Here is an 18,209-nt window from a genome sequence, read left to right on the forward strand (position 1 = left end):
AAAAGAAATTATTGATAATTCTCAGGAAAAAAAAAATATTTTTTTTCTTTTCCTCTTTCTCCTCACACATCATGTAGCTCATCGCTATATTGCTTTGTGTTTGTTGCCCTTTCATGTTGCCCTGTTACAGCTTGGAGGGGAGGGGCAGCAGGAATGAACGTGACTGCACCTGGAAGATGGTGAAATCATCCACTGAGGGATATAGTGGGCAACTGCCCCCTGAAAAGAGGGTCTTGGAAACATCAGCTGAGGTTGTTGGGCTACAATACTCAACCTGTCAAAGAAAGCCTCCTGAGACACTTTACCTGTAAATAGTTATTATGTAAATAGTTAATGTGTTTTAAGCTTGTTATCTGTATTTTTAAGTAAAGGGGGAGGGATGTGGTAAAGTGAGGTACCCTATTCCTTTAAGAGAATGCAAGTGTACTGATCATGTGACAGCACTGACAAATCACTGTACAGCACGGGCAACTGGGAACTGTAAGTCTAGTTCTGGAGCTCCCTGAGTGAGCACGTATGATCTGGTGCTCTGCCCAATGTCTCAATAAACCATCACTGTTTATTCTTACATCAGTCTCTCCCTGTTACTGATTGCAAGTAGCAATTGAGAACATAGGAAGGCATGCAGTTAGAGTTCAGTTGGCCAATGAACTCATTTACCCAAAACAGCTTACCTGGAGATATAGACACAAGCAATTTGGCCTCTTTCTGTGCTGTATTATTCTATGAATCTATGATATTGAAGAAACATATTGATCTATTAAGCTGGGTAGTATGTTTACAGTGAGAACTAAAACACAAGAAAGAATTAAAATAACTGGTGTAATTCCTTATTTATCAAACATCACTGTAATAATATGTCATATGAGTAAGAAGTTTTGTTTCTGTAACAGATATAAATTAAGGATCTTTTACCGGATCTTCCCTGGCTACTTGAATAATGGTGCAATCCATCAGGGATGTGCTGGCTTTAAGTTAACCCTTTTTCTGCTATCTCTCAAATGAGCTGTAATAAGAGATTTCATCACTCCACTCACTCAGAGCACATGACAAAATAAACAAACAAAGGTAACAATTCAAATACAAAGCATACATGCCAAAGTTTGCTGTTCAGACTCACTTTTAAGAATGATCACTATGTTGACAGAGGGTGCAAGTATTCAGGTTTGAATAAGTATTTTCAGTAGTTAAAAAAAGGAGGAAAAGTATTGAATGAATTCATCTTATAATCAAAGGATTAATGTGTACCAGTGTTGGTCTTACACTGTATCAATCTTGCTCATTTGTTTTGGTGATCATCTGATACATTGTATATTATAAAAAGTCCTATTTTTCCATTTAATGCCATTGTCTGGATACACTACAAACTGAAGCCTGTACACTGGAAATGTCACTTTCTTAAATGTAATTTAATGGGTCTGTTTGACACCAACTTAATTACTAATTACCAGAACACAGCCAGTATATCTGCTGTTTTTGCAGTTTTAAGCTCTTCTGTTTTATAAATAGAAACTATTTGTTTCTTTATAAATTAAATAATGCAAGCTACCTTACAAGATTGCAAGACAGATTGTGATGAAGAAGGCCATTCAACCCATCATAGTTCATTCACCCAGAAATATCATACATTCCCTTTAAATATCTTTATCTGTTTTTACACTGTTCACAGAGAGTTTACGTTGCTCATATTTTCTTTCTATGTAAAGTTTCTTATTCGATTCAGTATCACATTTCACCTGCCATTGATTTCTCCACTTACATGTTTTGTTAGTATGTTTTGCAGCTCTGAGGTACCTCTTCAGGTTCATCTACCCCTCTTAATATGGTGGCATCTACAAATCTGATCAATTTATATCTGAGGACAGACATAAGCTGATCTATCAGGCAGCAAGTCCCGTCCTCTCTCCTTCTGTCATGGCTACCCGTTTGCCTTCACTTTTTTGCTGTGTACCACTCAGTGGACTCTCCTCTCCCTCAGTCTCAAAAGCCCCCTGGGATGGATGTGACTGTGCTTCCTGAAACAACCAGAGAAAAAAGGAGAACAAGAGAGGTCACAATGCTATATTTATGTGAACACAGCAGGTCTATTTTCAGCAGAATTAGTCACACAGTATTGTGCTTCAGTGTATGCTTTGATGGCAGACAGTCATAGAGTGGACAGAGTGAAAAGAAATAATCAAAACAAATTTGCACTTATATAACACATTTCACAATTTTAGGATTTCCAAATGTGTTTCACAGTCATTGGGGTTCCTTTGAAATGTAAAATCAATTGTAATTAGGACCACAGTAATGAAATAAATGACCAGTTAATCTGTTGACTGAGGAATAAGTATTAGCCAGGGCACTCCCTGCTGTTTTTCAAATATAGGTTTTTTTTTATTGAGAGCATAGTAAAGACTGCAGTTTAGTGCTTCAGCCAAAAGACCGCATCTCCAACAAAGTAGCATTCCCTCACTGAAAGGGCAGGAGGAGACTGATGCTAACTCTGAATTGAGACAAAGCCTCCTGATTCCAATCCTGTTACTTCAATTGTCTTTCAGCTGAGAATCTGCAGGGTGGTCTCAGAAGGAGTAAGATGGCACAGAATAGTTTGAGTGTCGTGCTCCTATCTGAGTCCTCTTGCTTTTGTCATGTCAACCGTCACCACAAACATGAATGGAAGAGGTGACAAATTCAGGTTATCAGGAAGATGTACAGGGATGTCCATGCATCACTGTGTAGCCCACAGTCGATGTGATACAATCATCATGCATCTGCACTAGGTGGAAGAATTTTTGGATACAAAAGATTAAAGATGTGTGTGATGGAACACTTATAAGGGTATGATGCTGTTCCAAAGTCTATTCTGCTGTATAATTGGCATTTGTGGTAAGCATTCAAAGCATAGGAAGACACTGTGAGGGGGGGAGGCTGAATATTCTGTATATGCTTATTATACTGTATAAATATAAATTGATGCAATAAGCATGCCTTGCCTGACTTGGTGAGGCCAATACATGTTTGTGGCCTTGCTTCATGGTGTGTTAAAAGTTGAAGTGAGCGTTAAAAGTGATGGTCTCATTCTCCCATATATTCAGCTCATCTGTGCACCCAATGATGGTTGGTCCTGAAGAGGAGCCCCCTCTCTGGTATACTTCCAGTAATATTTTGATGGTCCTATTACTCAAACAGATTATTCTGTCTGGTGTATTACTATGCGTGGACAACTTATAGATGCCCAGAATTAAATAATTGGGAAAAGGATATATTTTTCCTGCCAAATTATTGTAGCTCTTATTACGAGGATGAGCTTGTTAATGATACAATTTCTGATTTTTCTTTCTCTGGCTGTATTTTTAAAAAACATTGGGACACTCTCTGCAGACAATGGAAAATTGTCCAGGTGGTGGCAGTCCATACAATCTTGCATTCCACCAAACTGGATGGAAAAAAACAGACCTGTAGAGTGTGAAAGACACCATCCCTGTTGGCTTCACACCATCCTGAGACTTTTCAGATGGTTCTGAGAGGAGACAACAAAATACAATTACCTGTTCTGAAACAATAACTGCAGCAGACATGGACAAATAGAATTTCTCTGGGATATACAGCCAGCAAGGTACTTTTAAGGATCCCTTACCAAGCAGGAGAGAGAGAATAAAAGACAATGTTGTACTAAACAAAGACTATTGAAGCTGTGTGCCCTCTCTGCCTCTTTCTCAGGACCGGTTTTACAAAGTAACCACTCTGGGAAGAGAAATCTAATGTAAACCAAGACCTTTTGGAGTAAAATGTGGAAATCTGCTCCAACTACACCCAGGAAAACTGAAAAAAATGACCACAACATCGAATCCTCATGTCAAGACCAGCCCAAGGAAGAGCTAATCATATATTTCTCTGTTATATTTTTCATGAACTGTAAACATCCTACAAGCCTATCCTCTTACTGCATTAATTGAACTTGCTGATCTACATGTCTGAATTCCCGAGATATTCTCATGCAAAACTCTGTACCTAAATCATAAAATTGTCTCTGCTATGTATAATCCATACTCATATACAGTGCTTAATGTTTAATCATAAATTTTCTATACTTTGATTAAATAATTACTTATTAAAGGTTAATAAAAAATACCCACATTACATGGATAACTATGAAGATACGTAGTTTCTTAATAGTTGTGTTCCACCTAATTTTCCAGCCTGGCATCTGATTAACGGTTGAAGTGGATTTCATCCTTGAATGCAGTGCCAACCCTCCTAGGAAGGCAAGATTCTCATTGAATTTCTTTCCCCGGATGATACTGGTCATTGCTTGACTCAATTTTATTTTGAATGAACCCTAGTTGTGACAATTCACAAATGAATGAAGACCAGAATGGCTGTGATACGATGAAGGAGATATTGCACACGCTGGAAAATACATCGGGTGCAGTATCATAAATCCAACTTTTCCGAGGCAGTTAGTTCTCTGGATCTCTACAGAACATAAAGCTCACACATGATGCGCTATACAGCTGCTTCTAGAGATGATATTATACAGTGGCAGCTATCTTAATATCTCTGTGCTGACTTTTAAATATATAAATATCTAATCCTTCCTCCATGGCCTATGGCTAAAGGAACCTCCTTTCCTCACTAATTAGTTCAGAGCAAAAAGTCTCAGGTATTATTTGTGGTCTGCGAGAATGGATTCTACTCACTCTGGCACATTTCATAGTCAAATAGCTTTCTTTTACAGTGGTGTCTCAAACATAAAAGGTAGCCACTTGGCTGAGGTACCACAAGCATGGTGTATCCAGTGCAGGTCAGTCAGATGGGATGGGAAAAGAATGAAATTGAGAATGTTCCCATGCAATCCACAAGTGATATAAGACTATCTGCAGCATGTGGCTTCACACCACTTGCTAAAACGCAGCGTGGGCGATTTCACACCCAAATTATACTACATAGTAAGCACTGATGGGAAAATGGAACTGCTTCATGTTCATTTGGCCTGTATACAACTGGCCATAAAAGATTTGGAAAATTAATTGAATGGTAACATGGAACAAACAGCAATATACTTGGGCCAAAGTAACAAGTAAAGTAAACCCAACTCTCCTGTAGAAGACAGGAAAAAAATGAAGAGAGACCAGAAATTGAGGGAAACAGAAAGTGAATTAAGTGACATTTCCCCATTAACTATCGCTATTTCCATTTTCATAAAAGAAAACAGATCTGTTTGTCATTGTTTATTTTAGAAAGCACATATGCAACACTGCAAACTGGTTCTTGTCAAGGTGGCTGAATGGAAATAAAAGATGACAAGTTGGGCACACTGTTCTTCGCAAAGTTCATCAGTTATATACGAACCCTTTATTTACTCTTTATTTATTTACAAACCAAGGATCGTTCCATGGATTTCCTCTAGTATTCCTTAGAGGCAGAACAATCTCATGTTTTCCTTTTTGAAATTAAGTGTAAAGTATTCAGGGGAGTTGTTGGGATATTTATTAATTATTTATTAACAATATTTATTAACCAGCTGTACTGTCAGGAAGTCCGGAGGAGATTAATCTATGAAACATATATTTGTAAGGCAGAATTTGACTTTGACTAAATATGATATTACTGAAAGGGCAAAATGAGAGTAGTAAAATGTCTTCATGAAATTTTTAATTTATACCCTTACTGTGAAATCCTGGTGACAATGTAGTTAGCAATAGCTAATGTGAATCTTTATGTTGTGTCATTTTCATTTACCAGGTTTACTAAACCTATACATCATTTAAAACTTTCCACAGCCAGGGGGTAAGGTTCTGTTTTTGGTGCAATCGGGAAATTGGGTGCAAATTGCGGTTGAAATTGTGCTAGTTAAGCTATAGTTCAAGTTTCCACTAAAATGCATTTGTTTAATCACAAATGTAAAATATTCCATGAACCACCACAATCTCTCAGTGAGATTGAACATAATTGGTTTTCTTTGCATTCAAAAAATTCCATGGTGTATTTAGCACTGGTAATGTGGTGCAGTTTTTCAAATGCCACTGAAAATGAGTTTATCAAAAGAATAAGCACATTTATAAGAGTGTCTAGTTCTCTATCTGAGAATAACCTGACTTTGAATCATTGAAAATGACTTGAAAAAAATTCTATGCTGAAATATTTACTAGATTCATCGGAGGAACAAGTCAGATTCTCAGGAACTTAATTATTTTTCTTACAGAAATGCCTGCTAGTGTCAGTGTGTTGAAGAAAACACGTTCAATTTGAAAACCCTCAAATAGTTGCAAGTATGCGGAATCTGCGAAAATGCAGTATGTTCATAATTTCAGCCTGGAGATGTGGTCACTTTTGTGGCTGGGGACATCGGCTGGGCAAAATTATTTTTAAACCAGCATTAAAGATCGTGGAGACTTGATTTACACTTGACGTAAATTAAGTTAAAATTCCCCGATCATTTGCACTGGTTTGGCTAATTTGGCATGGATTGTGCTAATAAAACTAACACAAACTAAGGGACACTCTACCCTACTATCTTATTTACATATCTGTGATTTCAGCCTATTTTGGCTTTAATGACATTAAAGAAATTCAATTAACTTAAGGAATGTATTTTGCCAAAGTATTCCTTACTCTAGCATTATGACTGAAACTCATTGTGGATATTAAATTAAAGAATGCATTCATGTCTTTGCAAAGTTGGTGAGGGTAAAGGGTTGCAGGTGAAGTTTGTGTTCTACAGATGGCTGGAGGACAACAACAAAAGATACAAATTCCTTTGGAGGAACTTCTATAGAGCTGTTCAAATATTGAAAAAGGAAAAAGTTAAAAATGGAGCTGATCTATTTCACTCCTGATTAAGTTGTGTGTGGGGTATAAGCAGAAACTCATGGGTTATGGATATTGTCCAATTCACAATTAAGATCTGATGCGGCTCTTAGCTCATTCATCATGCCAGGTTACTCAGAGACCATCATAAACATCTGATGAGCCTTCATATACCCTGTATTCAAACATATGGATTTAACCAGTGCTGCAAATCATGCAGAATCCAAACGTATCTTACTTCATAAAGCATTATCACAACCCCAGAGTCAAAACATTTTAATTTGTGAATGAAATGTGTGTTTAACTAATACATTCTTCTACAACAAATATAGTTGCATAATGAATATTAGCTGTCTGGTTTATCATCAAGTTGGTCAACAGCATAATTCACAACAGCACTAAAAAGCAAAAATTCAATTTGCACCTGTAGCCAAACAAATGTATTGAACGTACCAGCTCTAAGTGTCTGTGTTTGTAGTGTCAGACTCGATTTTCCAGTGAAACAATACAGACATGTGCAAGGGAAATGAGCATATGGGAACCTGGCTGTCTAACAAACACAGTTCTGTTTTGTAGCGAGAGAGAGGCCTGAAGATGAGTAATCTCAGGAAACAGGCTGTGTGGGTCTCAGATTACAAGCAATCTGCCGGCAATCAGAAATTACAAAGTAAATAGGGAACGGCAGAGGCTGCCCAGCTATGCTCAGTGTGGGGATCCCCCTCTGAAGTGAAATTGGTAACAGAGCAATTTTATAATCTAACCAAATTGAAAACAAAAGAATATCTGATAAATTGAAAAGAATGTTGACATTTCAAGGTCAAAAAGGAAAAGAAATATAATCGAAGTAGGTTATGTAACCCAGGAACATGTAGGTTTAAAGAGTACCTTACTTTGAGCCAACTAATTGTTGCAGACCTTATCTCTGGACACAATATATATTTGCTGTTAGTATACCTATGAATAGTAGGTGTCATGTGTAAAGCACAACTGTAGGATTAGAATTATACACTAGGCTACTCCTGCCTCTGACTTGCATTTTGAGTTCGAGGAGAGGGTTCATATTAATGTGCGATCTTTTGAACTAGAAGAGAGCAGGGAAACATATTCATATTTTCATAATATTAAAAAGACTAATTATTAGGTTTATGAAGTGCCGGTGTACTTGCTAAATCCAGTTTCACAGCAGACTGGAGTTCTAATGCATTTAGAGCCAATCCAAAACAGTGAGGGGTATCTCATGTTGCTTCGATTAAGTGCACTTGAGAATAAAACTTGGACCTGATTCCTGAGGTATATGCTGCCACTTTTAAGGTGACGTACATCCCAAACCAATTTAAACTGATACAAATTGCAGCCTTTGTTGGCCCATTTCACATTTCATTTTTTGCTGCTGTTTTTATTTTATGTTCAGTCTAATCTTACTAGGAAAGGCATTCTGTGATTGAGGCCATGCCTCAAGAGAAATGTTATTGAGAATTTAGAGAAAAGCTGATGATGTTTCTGTTGTCGTGCAAAATTTCTAATTTTAAAGTGAAAATTCCACACAGAAAATACTCTTCTGTCTTAAAGTGTAGCTTTTGCTCTTGTAAAGATTGCAAGTGGGAATAATTCTCAGCAAAATAACTGATAAAAATAACTATCAGACAAATTTAGCACACCAAGTACTTCACAGCATACAAGAGATATTCTATATTATTATACCAGTTCAAACAAAGGACTAACAATTGAGGCTTAATGGGTTTACATTATGGATTTGATTTTCCAGACAGGTTTCTCATAAGAAACAGTGAACTTTATTTATAAGGCTTCAGCAGCAGTTACGTGCTTTCATCAAGACCCACAACTAGACATAAACTCCACCCTAAGGTTCCCTGCGCTTAGGGTTGATTTGTTCACACTGTCACTTGATACTACACAGTATAATAAGTCTTAAAGCTACAGTCACTACATTCCTTAAAGCTACAGTTACTACAGGTTATTTGAATGAAAGATAAATCTAATAGTTCTTATAAATCAAAACAGCCATTTAGCATTGTGGTTGTAAAGTCCTACTCACCGAAGAGCAATTGACAGCCCAATGAATTTTACTCACTGTACATATAATTTAGATACAAGTTAATTCCTGATCCAGTATAAAGTCCATCTATATTGTTGTCATTTTCAATTGGAACTCTTCAAATCCTGTTGTGCTTGTTCACAGTTGACAGCATAGGCTGAATTTGTCTACATTTATTGTCATTGGTGGTGAGCATATGAACATATAAAAATTGATGGAGGGGAAAAAGAGGTCATAAAATTTCCTGCAAGAGGAGATAAAGCAAATAAAAACCCAGGCCAATTAAGGGGAAAAAATATGGAAAATTCTTCTTCAACTCCCTTAGGCATTGAAAACTAGTCTAAAGAGATCATTCTGGTCTTGATTAACGTTACCTCTACCCCAACAAGAATGGGTCCAGGTCTCACTTCAAGGAACTCAGTGAATCAGAGATCACTCCATGAACTGAAAGCCTGTTCCTCAGGTCCACTATTGTCTGTGAAAAACATTATCTCTTGAAATCTCACCTAGTTCTGCCTTTACATATTTTGACATTGTGACCCCTGGTTCTCTCTAACCTACTAAGTAAGTGGTCAAATGTTGCAGTGTGTACCATCTACCATGTGCACTGCAGGGACTCGCCAAGCCTCTTCCAGGCCTCTTCACCAACAGCAGCTTCCAAAGCTGTGACCTCTACCATCTAGAAGAACAAGGGCAGCAGACCATCACCTGCAAGTTCCCCTCCAAGTCACACATCTCTCTGACTTGGAAATATATCATCGTTCCTTCACAGTTGCTGGGTCAAAATTTAGATATCTACACCGCATGGACTTTAGCAGTTCAAGAAGGCAGCTCACCATTACCTTCTCAAGGGAAGGGCAGCAAATGCTGACCTTATTGGTGATGTTCACATCCTATAAATAACTTTAAAAATGTACAATTTTAAAGGTAGTGCAGGAACAGAGAACTGGGTTGCGGTGTTATTATAATGATATGGTACTTACACTTATTTACTGTACAAGACACAAGGCACCAGTAGCTCATAAAGGATTTGGTAAACATGCTGTGGGTTCATTTATTAAGACTGGGCACATAAGAATAATTATACATAAGCATAAAGCTTGAAGATATTAGAGCTGTGTGTGTGCTCTGCTTAAAGCAAAAGTGAAACTAAGATTGGATTACATGACACATTTCCTTTCTAGTAATATCCTGCTGATATACCTTAAAAGACATATTACAACATCCCCCTTTCTTTTCAAAGATGCTTTCCCCCTTCCAAAGAGGTATAGCTATTTACAACACATGTTCATATTTAGTTACCATAACATAATTGCATAGGATTGATAAATCTATGGGTAAAATCTTTAGCTCAGTGGGCACGCGTGTGCCCAAACTGACCGAGCAGGATAAGGTCTCCAAAAGCAAATAAAAATCAAATGAAAACTTTATTTTTTTCATGATAACATGTCCCTGCTCGCGTGACAGAGTCACCTGAGGGGACATATTTCATAACATTTATAAGATCTTTAATATTTTTAAAAAATCAGTTCATCTTCCTGGGCAGCTCTCTGCCTCAGGGAGATTATGTGGTGCACACTCGCATGCATATGCGAAGTTCGAACTCGCCCGGCTCGCCCTCCACCCCCTGCCCACACAGGCAGCACACGGCGCTACTGCTCGCATTTGATGCTGGGCGGGCCTTGATTGGCCTGCCAGCGTGAAATTGCCTTCCAGGCCTGGCAGTCGGCTTCCCAGCTGCCCCGCCGAGCCCGCACGTCAAGGGTAAAATTCTGCCCCATGAGTCGCTAAAGCATAAAGGTAATCTGCTGGTACATACAGATATTGTGATGGTAACCTTTAATTTCTCAAAGGGATCTGTGGGATTGTCATTTTTGGATGCTGAAATATCCAAGCATTTGGGAAATTATCTTAGATGCAATAGAACGTTATGTTGATTGAGGAGCTGGAATAGATCTGATTTGTCCTTGATTATGCCTGACTGTTGTGCCTTTGTGTGTAACGACTTCATAGGATCTTGGCTCTGAACTTGTAATCTCATCTGGTTGCCACATGTCTTCTGTGGGATCCTGGATGCAAACTTGTCCCAACTGTAAACCTGGCAATTCTGTACCTGCATTTTTATTGCGCATATTGATCATCTTGTAGTTTTAGAAGTGACTCTCTAGTTTCTGAGAGAGTACAATAGGTAAGGTTAAGTACCATTAGCATGCACAGGTCTACCAAACAGGAGCTCTGCCGATGATGGAGTAGTTGCACTTAAAGGTGTCGCTCTCAGATGTAACATTGTAATGTGTAGAGCGTACTTGGTCTGCCTGCATTTGATAATTAGGGATTTCACCGTGCAAATCATTCATTCAGTGAGGCTGTGATCTAGGGTAATGAGGAGAAGTAGTGTGATTGATATTCCATTTCTCTCACACATCCTGAAATGGCTTACCAATAAATAGTGGGCTGTTTTCTGTAATGATCGCTCTAGACATGACAAATAAACTGAAAATAGCACTTAGAGTGTGCACGACAGTTGTGCTTGACATATCGTGCAACTGTCGAATAGTGGGGTACTTGGTAAAGTAGTTGATGACCCTAATGAAGCCAGTGCAATTGCATGAAAGAGGTTGGGTGCGATTTTGGGCCAAGGATGGGTAGGAACTTCATGCCGGAATCAGTGGTGCTTTGTGCTGACTTGGTATATATGCTTGTCTCACATTTCTGGGCAATGACTTCAATGTCATTGTTCATACCCGGCCATTGGACTGCCTCTCTTGAAAGTCTTCTCATCTGATTTATACCCATGTATGAGTGATGAAGTTGTTGAAAAATATCAGGTTGCACAGATTCTAGTATGATGAGCCTTTAAAAATGACTCCCTGGCAGATGTCTAGCTCTGTCACATGTTTGTGGACATTCTGAGTTAAATCTGGTCTTCCTATGATTATGGTTTCCCATCCCATGTACCAGATCAATTGGGAGAACATCTTCAAGTCTGATGTCAATGAAATCAACTTGTAGATCTAAGGACATATCTTCTGTTTTCACTGGGTTAGGCAATCTGCTAAGTGTGTCTGACGTGACCATCAGGTTACCTGTCTTGTACCTAATTTCACAGTCATAACCTGAATTTTTATCATGATACGTTGCAGTCTTGGTGGTGCACTAGTCAATAGTTTTCACCAAATCATCTCCAGTAGCTTGTGATCAATCTTTGCCACAAATCTTTTGCCAAATAGGTATGAAAGTGCATGATGCCAAACACTAAAGCTAATGTTTCCCACTCGATGTTGGAGTAGTTGGATTGCGTTACAGACAGAGTCTTTGAAGCAAAAGCAATCGGTTTGCCTTTTTGTAGTAAACTTGTTCCCAGACCTTGCTGTGAGGCATCTACCTCCAACGTAGTTGTTTCCCATGATTATAAAATTGCAATGTAGTTGCTTTTGATAAAGACTGTTTCGGTACTTCAAAGAGGTATTGGTTGTCTTCGTGTCACAGGAAAGGCACATTCTTTCTCAGCAATTCTTTCAGAGATGAAGATTTTTGAGCAAGATTGAGAATGCATGGAGACAAGAGATTAAAAAGACCTGGACATCTTTGAGGATCGTCCTTATCTTGAGGAGTTGGCATGGCCTTAATACCCTCTATTTTCTTTGGATTGGGACATATGCCAGCACAAGAATATATAGAAGCGAAGAAATCAATCTGCAATCTGCAATCTAAATGTTGATATTGTATTTCACACTGTTGAACACCAATCCTTCACTACGTGCCACTTGCACCAATAAATGTAGATTATGGTTATGTTCTTGCTTCGTTCTTCCCATAACAGCTATATCATCGTCGCTACAGATGCATCCTGCCACAATGCATGTAATGTGGTCCATGTGAACTTGAAAGAGATCCTGGCTAACAGATAGCCCAGAAGGAAGTCATTGAAAACAGTTTTGTCGAATACGGTATGAAATGTAGTAAGCTCTTGGGACTTCTCCACAAGATGTACTGACCAGTAACCATGCTTGACATCAAGCTTTGAGAAGAATTTTACACCTGCAAATCTCGGATTTATCTCTTCTAATGTGTGCATTTTATAAGGGCAAGTTTCAAAGCTGAGTTTAAATGTCATGAATTGAGGCATACTCTGAATGATCTGTCCTTCCTTATGACACGTGATTGAGCTGCACCAATCGGTGTGCTCTTGTACTCTTCTAATGATTCCATTTTATCTTGTTCGGCCTTCAATTTGTCTTGCATGCAGATGCTGCACTAGTGTGCTGGATCAATTGATGAACTTGCATTCTCCTGAAAGTGAAATGTTGCAGCTCTCTTGAAACTTCCAATTTTGACAAAACATTTGGGATATTTCAATGTTAGATTGTGAACTGGGGTTAAAGGAGTAGTTTCTAAGGTCGATCTGCCTTGTGATGTCTGACTGATTCCGTGGATTGTTACTACCATGAGGTCACGACATGTCGGTAGACCTGAAATCGCTGAGCCTTTAGTTTTCACCATGTAGAACATCTGTGATATCCAGGATGATTGATTGTACTTGCATTCCAGGACTATGGAATGCACGTGCAATTAGTGAACCGCTGTACACTGAAAGTTGCACAGCAATAGGTTTTGCCATGGCCTTCCACATCTGTGGATACATGTCTTTTAGAATTCACAGAGGTAGTATGTTGGCACTTGTCTCAGTTTCAATATTGGCCAATAATGAATAGTTAACAAATTTTTTAGGGCAGATAATTCGAATCTTGGCAAGCACTTTGAGCGGCATGATGGCATCTATGTTTTCCACAAGATTGACGGTGTGAAACATGCGTTCATCAATTGATCCAGCACACTAGTGCAGCAGCCGCATGCAAGACAAACTGAAGGTCGAACAAGATAAAATGGAGACAGATGAAATCATTAGACATGTATTACTGGAAGATGCCCATTGTGTACAGTCTGTTTGTATCAGTGCACAGCTCTTTGCAGCTGCATCAGCCTTTGTTCTAGTATACTGCCGCTGCCAACACCCTTTCTGCCACATGCCCTGCAAAATTGATGAAACATTGGGCATTTCCTTGCTGCATGCAGAAGGCCGCGCCTTCCACATGTCTTGCTAGCTTTGGGTGTTCTAGTGAGTATGCCAACAACTCGGTTGTTTAGGACCTGTAAGTGTTGTCGACCTGTGAGGATCGCTTTGTATTTACATCAATCCTTGAACAGCTCTTCAATGCCATACAGTTTGGGCTTGTCTAGCAGGTCTTTCTGGAATGCTTCCATGGGAGTGGATGCGATCACCAACTCAACAGTTCGGTCTGCCAGCTCTGCATTTGAAAAATCACAATATGTACTCTTTTCTCTGCATCTGCTGACCAAGTGGCCTATAGATTCTGTAGGCTGATGTTGAAATTTCATGAACTCTAGTCGAAGAATGTGGAAGCTTAACCTGATTTTGAACCGGTCTTCCAATGTAGCCCATTACTTTTGAGGATCTTTTCACTCTTCTGTTAATCCTGGAATGCTCTACCTGTGTAGTCATTCATTCTGAATTGCTAGGCGAATGTTTATGGCTTGCTGGTCTGGTTCAGGCATATGTAAATCAAGAAACCATAATGCTGTACGCTGTTTGTACATTTTGAATTCAGATAATAGGTCAGCTGTATCCCAATTCAAACCAGGGAATTTTGTGGACATTCTAAAATATCCATTTGACTTTCCTTCTTCTGCAGTACCTGAGATGAATGTCGCTCTAGCCGCTTTTGCGCACTTTCTGAAGTTCCGCCCATGAAAATGTGTTGTGGTGGGAACACACCACGAAGCAATGGCGTCTTTGGTTTTATTAAATTTATTGTTCAGCAATTCCCGTAGCCACCTGTTTTAATCACAATGTTCTCTGGCCAAAACGTTGAGGGTCATCTCATGCCATCGAGCATGATCTAAAGTTGTTCACCATGTCGTACTTGTACTTAATCTGGTTGCCACATTGTTTGACCGCTGCTGAACATGATGTTGTGGTTTTTATAATGATATATAAAGACACCAATTGCTCATAAGGCAAAGGTAAACCCATTGTGGGTTCATTTATTTAAAATGGCACTGTGTCTCCAAAGCTTTTCTTTACAGTCACCACGCTGCATTTTCAATGCGCCCTGATGCTGAGACTTCATTGTGGTCTGACCAAAATGTAGAGGTCCATTTCATGCCATGTAGCATGATCCAAGACTGTTCACCATGCCATACCTGTATTTAATCTGGCTATCACCTATCTGACCACCGCTGATCACCATGTCATGTTATTATAATGATATAATACCTGGACCTATTTAATGTACAAGACACAAGGCAACAGCAACTCATAAGGGATTTGGTAAACGCATTGTGGGTTCATTTATTAAGATTAGGCATTTAAGAACAGTTTTACATTGGTATAAGGCTTGAAGACATCAGAGCTGTGTGTGTGCTCTGCTCAAAGCAAAAGTGAAACTAATACTGGATCACATGACACATTTCCCTTCTACTGATGTCCTGCTGATATCCTTAAAGGCATATCACAATAAGGGTATATGTATGCTAAGCTCCAGAGTTGAGGTAAGCGTGACTGCCCTTCAAATAGAAGTATAAAGACAATGAGAGTTTCTATAGATATTTAAAAAAGAAAAGTTAACAAAGTGAGCATTGGTCCTATAGAAAGTAAGTATGTGGAATTAATAATGGAAAATAAGGAGATGGCAGATGAATTGAATAGGTATTTTGGTCATTGGTCTTCTCTATAGAGGATATAGGTAACATCCCAGAAATAGCTGCAAATCCTGAATTGGAAGGGAAGGAGAAACTCAAGAAAATTACAATTGTTGGAACTGCGGGCTGACAAGTGCCCAGGTCCTAATGGATTGCATCCTAAGTGGGATATTTGATGCACAAGTTTTGATTTTTCAAAATTCACCAGATTAAGATAGGTTCCATTGGATTGGAAAATAACAAATATAACTTCTATATTCAAAAAGGGAGGGAGACAGGAAGCTGGAAGTTATAGGCCAGTTACCTTGACACCTGTTATAAGAAAAATGTTAGGAGCTATTATTAAATACATTATAATAGGGCAGAGACAACATGGCTTTGTGATAGTGAAATCATGTTTAACCAATTTATTGGAGCTCTTTGAAGGAGTAACAGGTGCTGTGAATAAAGGGGAACTGGTAGATGTACTGTACTTAGATTTTCAGAAGGCGATAAGGTGCCACATCAAAGATTATTGTGGAAAATAAAAGATCATGGTGTAGGGAGTAACATATTGGCATGGATAGAAGATTGGCTAGCTGACAGGAAACAGAGAGGACACATAATTGGCTCATTTTCTGGTTGGCAGGATGTGATGAAGGGTGTGCCACAGGGATCAATGCTGGGGCCTCAACTCTTTATAATTTATATAAATGATTTGGATGAAGGGAACAAAGATATGGTTGCTAAATTTGCTGATGACAAGATAGGTAGGAAAGTAACTTGTGAAGAGGACATAAGGAGGCTACAAAAGGATGTAGGTAGGTTAGGTGAGTGGACAAAGATCTGGCAAATGGCATATAATGTAGGAAAAATGAAGTTGTCCATTTTGGCAGGACAAATGAAAAAGAGGCATATTATCTAAATGGTGAGAGATTGCAGAGCTCTAAGATGTATAAGGCTCTGGTTGTCCTAGTGCATGAATTATAAAATGTTAGTATGCAGGTGCAGCAAGTAATTAGCAAAGCAAGTAGAATGTCATGATTTATTGCAAGGGAAATTGAATACAAGAGTAGGGAGGTTATGCTTCAATTAAAAAGGGCATTGGTAAGACCACATCTGGAGTACTGTGTATAATATTGTCTCCTTACTTAAGATGTGAATGCATTTGAAGCAGTTCAGAAAAGGTTTACTAGATTAATATCTGGAATGGGCGGGTTGTTTTATGAGGAAAGACTGAACAGGCTAGGCTTTTATCAGCTGGAGTTTAGAAGAGTAAGAGATGACTATATACTTATATATACTCACATGTCAGACCCTGATGGCACTTGACAGGGTGAACGTAGAATGTTTCCTCTAGTGGGAGAATCTAGAACTCGGTGTCACTGTTTCAAAATAAGGGGTCACCCACTTAAGACAGAGATGAGGAAAACATTTTTGGCCAGAATTTTGCAGCTTTTCCCGTCCAGCGGTCCCACCGCACTGAATGGAGATTTAAATAGTTCGCCACGTCCACCGGGGGGGAAGACATGCCACGGTGGGGCCGTAAAATCCTGGCCTTTGTCTTAGAGGGTTTTGAGACTTTGGAATTCCCTTCCTAAAAAGTTGGTTGAGGCAGAGCCCTTGAATATCTTCAAGGCAGAGGTAGATGGATTCTTGATAAGCAAGAGGGTGAAAGATTATCAGGAGTAGGCCGGAGTATGAGGTGATCAGCCATGATCTTACTCATTGGTGGAGCAGGCTCAAGGGCTGAGTGGCATCCTTCCACTCCTAGTTCATATGTTTGTATAACATCACACCTGCATTTGACAGAGTGTGGCATCAAGGAGCCCTAGCAAAACCAGAATCAATGGGAATCAGGGGAAAAACTGTCCACTGGTTGGAGACCTAACACACACAAAGGAAGATGGTTGTGGTTGTTAGAGGTCAATCATCTCAGTTCCAGGCCATCACTGCAGGAGTTCCTCAGGGTAGTGTCCTCAGCCTAATCATCTTTAGCTGCTTCATCAATGACCTTCCTTTCACCAAAAGGACACAAATGGGGATGTTCACTGATGATTGTACAATATTTGGCACCATTCACGACTCCTCAGGTACTGAGGCAGTCCATGTCCAAATGCAGCAAGACCTGGGCCAGGATTTTATGGTCCCCTCCCACCCAGCGATATGTTACGGTCCTGCCAAACTGAATGGACATTTAAAGAGCTCACCGCATCCGGGGGGGTGGGGGGGGGGGGGTGGGGGGGTGGGGGGGAAGAAACGCCACGGTGGGGCTGTAAAATCTTGGCCCTGGACAATATCCAGGCTTGGGCTGACAAGTGGCAAGTAACATTTGTGCCTAACAAGTGCCAGGCAATGACCATGTCCAACAAGAGAGAATCTAACCATCACCCCTTGACATTACCATCACTGAATCTCCCACTATCAACACCCTGGGGTATACCGTTAACCAGAAACTGAACTGGACCAGCCAAATAAATACTGTAGCCACAAGAGTAGGTCATAAGCTAGGACTCTTGTGGCGAGTAAGTCACCTCCTGACTCTCACAGCCTGTTCACCATCTACAAGGCACAAGTCAGGGGTGTGACTGAACACTTTCCACTTATCTGAATGGGTGCAGCTCCAACAACACTCAAGAAGCTCAACACCATCCAG

This window comes from Carcharodon carcharias, chromosome 23 (assembly GCF_017639515.1).
Source record: "Carcharodon carcharias isolate sCarCar2 chromosome 23, sCarCar2.pri, whole genome shotgun sequence".
NCBI lineage: Eukaryota > Metazoa > Chordata > Chondrichthyes > Lamniformes > Lamnidae > Carcharodon > Carcharodon carcharias.